The sequence below is a fragment of the Pteropus medius genome, unplaced genomic scaffold (genome assembly GCF_902729225.1).
Source record: "Pteropus medius unplaced genomic scaffold, Ma_sr-lr_union100, whole genome shotgun sequence".
Taxonomy (NCBI): domain Eukaryota; kingdom Metazoa; phylum Chordata; class Mammalia; order Chiroptera; family Pteropodidae; genus Pteropus; species Pteropus medius.
Window position 1 is genome coordinate 528,460 of NW_024353907.1, and position 8,197 is coordinate 536,656.

At 36.5% G+C, this 8,197-nt stretch overlaps 2 pseudogenes; one reads left to right on the forward strand and one right to left on the reverse strand.

Moving 5' to 3' along the window:
- Positions 1-6,591: 6,591 nt before the first annotated feature.
- LOC120593688 (uncharacterized) lies at positions 6,592-6,710 on the forward strand (annotated as a pseudogene).
- Positions 6,711-7,079: 369 nt separating this feature from the next.
- On the reverse strand, positions 7,080-7,198 carry LOC120593702 (uncharacterized; annotated as a pseudogene).
- Positions 7,199-8,197: the final 999 nt, after the last annotated feature.

The following is an 8,197-nucleotide window of genomic DNA, read 5'->3' on the forward strand; positions in this document are numbered from 1 at the left end:
GAACAAAAAGCAAAGAGAAGAAAAATGAAAAGAGCCTCAGAGAAGTGTGAGACAGTATTAAGCACAGAAACATAGGCATAGTGAGAGTATCAGAAGGAAAGAAAAGTGCAGAAAATATTTGCAGAAATTATGGCTGGAAAATTATTGAAAAACATTAATTTACACATCCAGGAAAGCTTAATAAGCTTCAAACAGGATAAACACAAAGAGATCTACAGACACATCATAGTAAAAATGGAACTTCTATTTAACATTGTACTAGAGGTTCTAGCCAGAGCAATTAATTAAGAAAAAGAAAGAAAGAAGTAAAACTATTTTTATTCACAAATGACAGGCTCTTATACATAGAAAATTGTAAGTAATTCACTAAAAAAAATTTGAGCTTATAAAAATATTCATGAAATTTTTATGATACGAGATAAGTATACAAAATTCTACTGTATTTCTATACATTTGTATTGAACAATCTGACTCTATTTTCTTATTTTTGTCCCTTTACCCTACAGGAGGCGAACTTTTAGCCATCATAGCCTACTTCTGGTCCCAGAGCCCAGCAAGCCTACTAGGTCTGTGGCCTAAGTCTTAGTCACCATTTTGTATTTCTGTTCAATTTCTGATCTATGGAGATATATATTTTGTTTACAAGCATGGCTATAGCTAATTTTGTTTTGGTTTATCAGTCATGCAATTTTTTGGAACAAATGGAGTGCCTGACAATATGGGCTTAATTCCACATCTTGTCCAGAAGTTTCCTGTCTACTCTTGAAACTCCAGCTTAGACAATACCCCTTGCAGAATGCCTCCCTTGGCCACTGCATGTCCACTGCACATGCACCACCACCAAAGTTGTTCATTTCCTCCTTTTTGTTTGCTCTGCACATGGTACATTGCTATACTCATAACACTTTAAGATACTTGCTACTGGCTTCCACTTGCAGTGATGCCCTATTCCTCCAAGTCATGAAGCCCTGATGTGTTCAGTAATCCTCATATTTCAGAATCCAGCTCATTAGAATTCAGTGCATTTATTATAGTCTGTTCTAAGCATTTAGATAACTGTAGCAGATATTGTTGGTGCTCTGCTGAAATCTCAGGGCCCTTTTATCTTTTTTGGGTCACCCTCCTTTGGCTTTGGTATGTTTTAGCCTTCAAAACTCAACACCTAGCCTTCTTTTTTAGAGGCCTGACCTTGGGCTACAGGAGGCTCTATTTGCATGTCTGAGAGCTGGAAGTACTTGTGAGTACATGTTAGCTCATGGCCGCCCTTAGCCAATGAATAATGAGTATGGGAGTATAAAAGCCCAGCTCATTTGTTTTTTGTGGCAACAACTCTGAGGCACAACTTACTCTATAGATTTTCCCTTTAGGATCATGCTGAATTTACCCTCTATAGGATATTACCTAGTATTATACCCTTGCTTGGTTTCTTCCTCTTCCATGACCTGCTTCTTCCATGCTCTTCATGGTTTCTCCTGGGAAATATTCCTTAATATTTCTTTTTGCATTTGAATCCTCATCTTATGATCTACTTTTGAGGTTCTTGACTTAATATACTAATAGTTAGGAAAATCCAAAATATAGGGGCTGATAGAGGTAGATTAGCTAATTCTCTCTGTACTTGTGCATCTGGGTGTCTTCACCTCCAGCAATCCACTCTTGCTAGATCGTGTTCCTTTTCTTTCTCACTTACCTTAGGATTGTTCTGTCCTTCCCTTGAGTGGAGGGTCTACTTTTCCTTTCATTCCTTACTTTCAAAATTTTCTTTTTCTTCCCACTTTGCCTGAGCTAATGATGACCCCTAATACCCATGAACATGTTTCAGCTATTCCTCTAATTTATATTAATTATGTTTAATTACTAACAAAGTTGCGATGTAATTTTGAGCAGAAGTAGAGAAAGGCACGAGGTCTCCTTTTAATATGGAGGCTCTGGCTGTTCCTAGAGTACCAGGCATTTTAGTACTATGTGTTGTAATGTGTTTTGGGTACATTTTCCACATATATTGTTAAATTTTTGAGGCACAGATTTCATTTATTAATTTATCAATAATTATTTCTTTATTGTTCTATTTCATTCTCAACTCCTAACAAAAGTTCTAGGGGAGTGTGTTTTCTAATTTCTAGTGTTTTGAGGACCACTGAGATGAAAATCACCTTCAGAGAGGAGATTAGAGGCTGTTAAAATTTATGGTGCTGGGCCCCACATTGAGTGCACTAAATCAGACTCTCTAGGGGTAAAGTCTAAAATTCTGAATTTTAAATAAAATCGACAGGAAATTCTTATATAATTTGAAGATTACTGGCCTAGAATTTAGATCATTTAATAAAAATTTGTTGAATTAAATAGCAAATGTGAGAAATGAAGCATATTGGAAATGTTAAATTATTACTGATTTGACAAGACTTCAAATGATTAAAAAATCCTCCTGCCTGGTGAAAATTTGAATAGGTAACTTCTATAACACAAATCAACCTAAAACAAAATTATGGAAAGAGGAACTGGACAAGTATCTTAGATGCTGCAGTTAAATGTCTGGATAAGCCGTCGTTAGTTAATATTCCTTACCTTAGATAACTAATTTTTGGTTTTTCATTTTGTTTCTTGTTGTGAAAAACACCCTTAATTCTAGAAATTAGTTGGGCTCCCTTATCTGCTTGATGTTAGAGAAATTCAGCCCTAGCAAGTCCCAGCCTGAGTTCAGCAAAATTGATAAGTGATCCCTGATTATTTTTACTGCAGTTTGCAGCCACAGCCCATTTCCATGGAAACAGATGCCAGCTTGCTGAAAACAGAGAAAAGAACTTTAGCATTAATTACTATTTCAATTTGAATTTAATTAATTTCAGAGTAAATCTGAGGACAACTTGGCATTATTATTGTGAGAGTACTGTAGGCATGCTCTATGCTATATCAAAACAGCTTAACAAATATAAAAAAGATACTGTGAATTATAAAAGAGAACCAGAGCTCAACTACTGAAGTAAGCACAAGAAAAGTATATATCAAAGTCTCAACAGCCAATTTTTAAACTGTGTGGATGCATGAGTAAATTACTTTTAATGAATTTAAGTTTCCCTTGACAAAGCCAAATCATTACAGGATTGCTCTTTGTGTCTCCACCACAAACACTAAGGAGGAAAATACGAAAAGAGGAAAAGGAAAAAGAAGACTGATTTTGGAGAACTCTATGTTTTACTCTATGCAGTTTGAGGGTGAGAGTTCTGGGATTCCTCATATTATTTCTCTTACTTTCAGCTATTACATCACTTACTTTCATTCTTTGGCCTCCTCAGTGTGTGTTTATTGTACACTGAAACGTTATAGATGACTTATCAATTTTGGTGAGCTCAGGCTGGGGTTTGCTAAGACCAAATTTCTCTAACACTAACAGATATAATATTCTAACTAATTTCTAGAATAGTTGCAGCATCTACATACATACATATATATATATATATATACATATATATATATATGTATATATATATATATATACACACACACATATATATATTTGTATAATTATAATTATATATATTATATATTCAAGAGTTCCTACTTTGAAAGTAGTTGTCCTTGGAAGGGGTTATGTATTAGAATATTATTCGACCTGGAACATAATATGTTGGGATTAGTTGGAAGTTGGCTCAGACCTAGAGGTAGACATAGAATAAATAATTGGTGAGAAGTTAGGATAAGGAGACCAAAGGAGAAAAAAAAGAAAGAACAAATTTCGCCAAAAGCAAATTTTGTCTACTGAACTTTTCTCTGCGACTGAACTCAAAACTATATAATAATACGGTTATATATAATAAATAATATATATGAATTTATATAGATTAGACACATATAATATATGTACACATATATACATATTTGAGTGCGAGTGTGTGTATGTGTGTGTGTGTGTAACAAAGATTGATAGAATATTGACTATCAACATTCTATCAATTGAGACTTTTAGAAAGTCAAATTTCTCTCTAGAGAGGTATGTAAAAGGTATGCATTTAATTTTTTCTGGTCTAAAAAATGCTTTATTTAGAGGGCTTTTATTCTCTTCTTATTGAGGTATAATTGACAGAGCTGTTCATTATTTTGATCATAGTTGCAAATCAGATGATCTTGACAAAGCCAAAAGCCAAATGTTATAAGATAGGAAGCATTTAAAAATAAGAATTCTAGAGTAGGACATACCTGAAATAGAAGACATTGTTAGGGCCACACTTAGTTTTCCTTTTTTCCATTTACTGAATCTTTGAACCCATACTCGGCTTCCGTGTGCTTTAAACAGCTAACATCTATGACCTTCTTCCCAGTACTATCTTTTGAGTTACTGGAGCTTTTCCCTTTGCATCGAAAGCCAGCAATGCCTGGGAATTCACATACCATGCCAATACTTTCCTGTTGTGAGAACTGTGAAAGCCTAGATCCCTTTCCCTGGGGTGAGGTAAACTTTGAAGTGTAATGAACACTTCTGATTTCACTACAAGATAGGCTGAGGCAGGGACTTTGCCTGAAGTCTTATCTTTTCTTGGCTTTTACCACTTATTATTCTGTGTTATAGCCAGCCTCCAAAATGCCCCCCAATGACTGCCATACCCTGATATTCATGCCCTTGTGTAGTTCTCTCCACATTGAATAGGGTCACTTATGAAACCAATGGTGGAAATGATGGTGTGTGACTTCCAAGGCTAGTTCATAAAAATCATTGTGGCTTCCACCTTGCTCTCTCTTAGGGTGTCCTCTTTAAGGAAAGCCTTAAATGTGAGACAGACACTCAAGTAACTCCATGAAGAGGTCCACGTGGCACGGAGCTGAGTCCTCTCACCAATAGCCAAAACAAATTTGCCATTCACATGAGTGAATCATCATGGGAGTAGATCACCAGCTCCCATCAAGCCTTGAGTTGACTGTAGCTCCAGATGACATCATGACTGCAACCTCATGAGTGACCCTGAGTCAAAACTACTCAGATTAACCACTCCTGACTTCCCACTCCTCAAAAAAATGTATGAGATAATAAATGTTTGTTGTTACTTTAAGCCACTAACTTTTGAGGTATTTTTTTTATGTAGCAATAAAAAAACAGATACATACTGCTTCCCTCACTCTCTTACTCATTTCTCCTGGCACTATTTGCTTAATGAATTACTTACACTCGAATCTTATCTCAGGATCTGCTTCTGGTGAATCAGACCTAAGACATTTGGATTCAAATTCTGATGCTGCCATCTATTAGTTGTGTGACCTTGGGGAAGTTATAAATCTCCCCATTGTGCCTCAATAAAACATGGATAATAATAGTACTTATCTTTTAGAGTTGAATGAGAATTAAAGGAGTCATTATTTGTAAGGTACAAAGCTTAGTGCCTAGCACATTATTGGTGCTTAATAATTATTATGATAGTAGCATAGGGTGGCACTTGTCAGCTATGAGATCTAACCAAATGGAATAATTTTTTTTTGTAGCCTCTGTCATCCATCTTGCTGACTTTTGACCATAAGGAAATGTGAACAGGGGACTGTGGATGCTTCAGTCCAATATGGGAAAAAACAAATCAAGGCACGCACACTCCTTGTGGTAGGTCAATAGTGTCACCTTTATAAATGAAACTAATACCATTGCATTATTGCGATAAGATCTGCCATTTTACCTTAAGTAAACAAAACTTGCTGCCTGATCCATCACTGTTCCTACCACAAATAAGGCGTGGAACTGAAGCAGCTATTTGAACAGCTAAGTGACAGTGTTTTTCTGTTGGAAACTGAGGGTTAGACATTGCCCTCCTCTCATAGCTTTTTAAATACAGAAAAAAAAGTGTATTAGGCCAATAAGAATCTTTATAAAGGGAAATTCTTTTCTTCCAGTAAGTCTGATTCAAAAAATTCTTTATGTAATGTTAACTTATACATATAAATAGATTGTAGGGAATTGTAAAAACTAGAGAAAAAGATTATCATGGTCTGACAGTGGGGATATAATGAAGTGAGGATATAATGAAGACAAATTAGAATTCTGCAAGATGAGATTCTTGACTTTAGACTCCAGTTAAGTAGAGAATGAGGAAAAATTCTGCATTAATAGGGAGTCTAAGAGAAGAGACTAAAACTGTAAAGCTGCCAGATAAAATGGCTATACACACAGGGTCTCAGTGCCATTCATTTCTCTACAATGGCTGAGAAACATACCTTCGGCAGCTTCATTAAGATTTTAGAGAACATTTCTTCTTGAATTTTGTTTTAACCTCCACAGTCTAATTTGCAATTACCAGCTATGAAGATTTGTTGATTGTTTGTTGTGAGAAAAAGCACTTGGAAAAGTTGAAGATAGGAAGCCTAGTTGGAGAGAACTCCAAATACTACCAATTTTGAGATTTGACAGTTTGTGGGTCCATCACAGTTTGCTCTATTTCCAGGATTATCTGAGGAATACTCCCTAAAACAGGCACTACTGATTATGTTGCCTATTCAGTCTTTCTTGAGATTCCTGTGGAAATTTGTAATTAAGACAACACATGAAACCGGCAACTGATGCCAAGAAAGATGTTTCTTCTGGCTCCGTAATACCTCTGTTTAATATATGTTGGCCATGTCTATGGCCATGCCATCCTGAACAAGCCCGATCCTGTCTGATCTCAGAAGCTAAGCAGGGTCGGGCCTGGTTAGTACTTGGATGGGGGACCACCTAGGAAGACCAGGTGCTGTAGGCGTAAAAAGATAAAAATAAAAATAAGGGATTGTAAGCTGACAAGGTCCTTGAAATCTGTGAGGTCGACGAGTCTGCCAATAGTCATAGGAATGATGCACTGGAGTTTAAAGAGAAACTTTTGATTCAAGAGCTAAAGACACATAGATATCTTGCCTGAAGGTCCGTGGTCAGCTCTACAATTGTTCTTTAACAATACAGAGAGAGGGAAATCTTGAGCAGCTCTGACCTTTTTTCTATCATGATGAATTGACCATTGTCGTGCACGTCATTGACTTTCAAACCATTTTTTTTTTAGGCGAGGTAACCTTTGGTTGACCTCACAGATTGTAAAGATCTTGTCAGCTTAAAATCCCTTATTTTTTATTTTTTATGTCTACAGCACCTGGTCTTTCCAGGTGGTCTCCCATCCAAGTACTAACCAGGCCCGACCTTGCTTAGCTTATGAGATCAGACGGGATTGGGCTTGTTCAGGTTGCCATGGCCATAGACTCAAACCATTTTTTTAAGCTCTTGTTTATACAATAACCCTCAAGCAGTATGCACAAAGTGGGTTAACTAGGTACTTTCATGTGTTGTTGGTAGGAGGAAACCTGACAATAGCTTTTTGGTAGACAATTTAGGAATATGTACCAAAATTTAAAATGCATGGTATTCATTAGTGTCCTGGCACAAAACAGATGGCACTTTCCAACAAGGTATTTAGCACATGCAATAAATATTTAGGGAAACCAAAAAGGAGTAGAACAATACCTGAGGCTGACCAGAGCAAGGAACATTACCATCCTAGGACTGAGAGGGCAAGAGGAGGGAGTGGTGAACAGAACTTGGAGCCATACGGAGGGACATTCTTCCAGGAAATTTGGCCTTTAGTAGAAGGACATAGCCATATTTTGGTAGAAGAATATGCTGGCAGGAAGAGTTCTGGGAGAAATAACTACCTCAAATTCACTGTCCTCCCTTCTTGCAATCTCCTGTCAGCATCTCCCAGTAGTAAACTCAACCAGAAGCCAGAGGCAAGAAAGGCAACAGTTACAGTCTATATGAGTCAGTCTCCTCAGGTAAGGAACAAGGAGCTAAAGGATGGAGAGTGGGTCTTCAGCAAGAAACAAAATATCTAGCACATGCATATACCTATTGACTCAGAAATCCTATTTTTGCAATGCTTTCTAAAGAAATATTGCAACAGGCTTTCAAAGATAATGAGAATAGCAGTTCTTCATAATAGAGGAAAAGCTGGAAAGGACTTAAATTTCCATTAAGAGAAAGGTTAAGTAAAGTCACATTTATATTATGGAATACTATGCAGTGATTAGGCAAAATAAAAGAATCTATATGGGCTGATATGAAAACGTGTCCAAGATGTCCAATTATGTACGAAACTACAAAACTAGCAAACAAACAAAACACCCAAGTTGCAGATCAATATAAAGAGCATGATCCTATTTTTATTAGGAAAAAAAAATAACAGAAGCACGAACGTGTGCATTT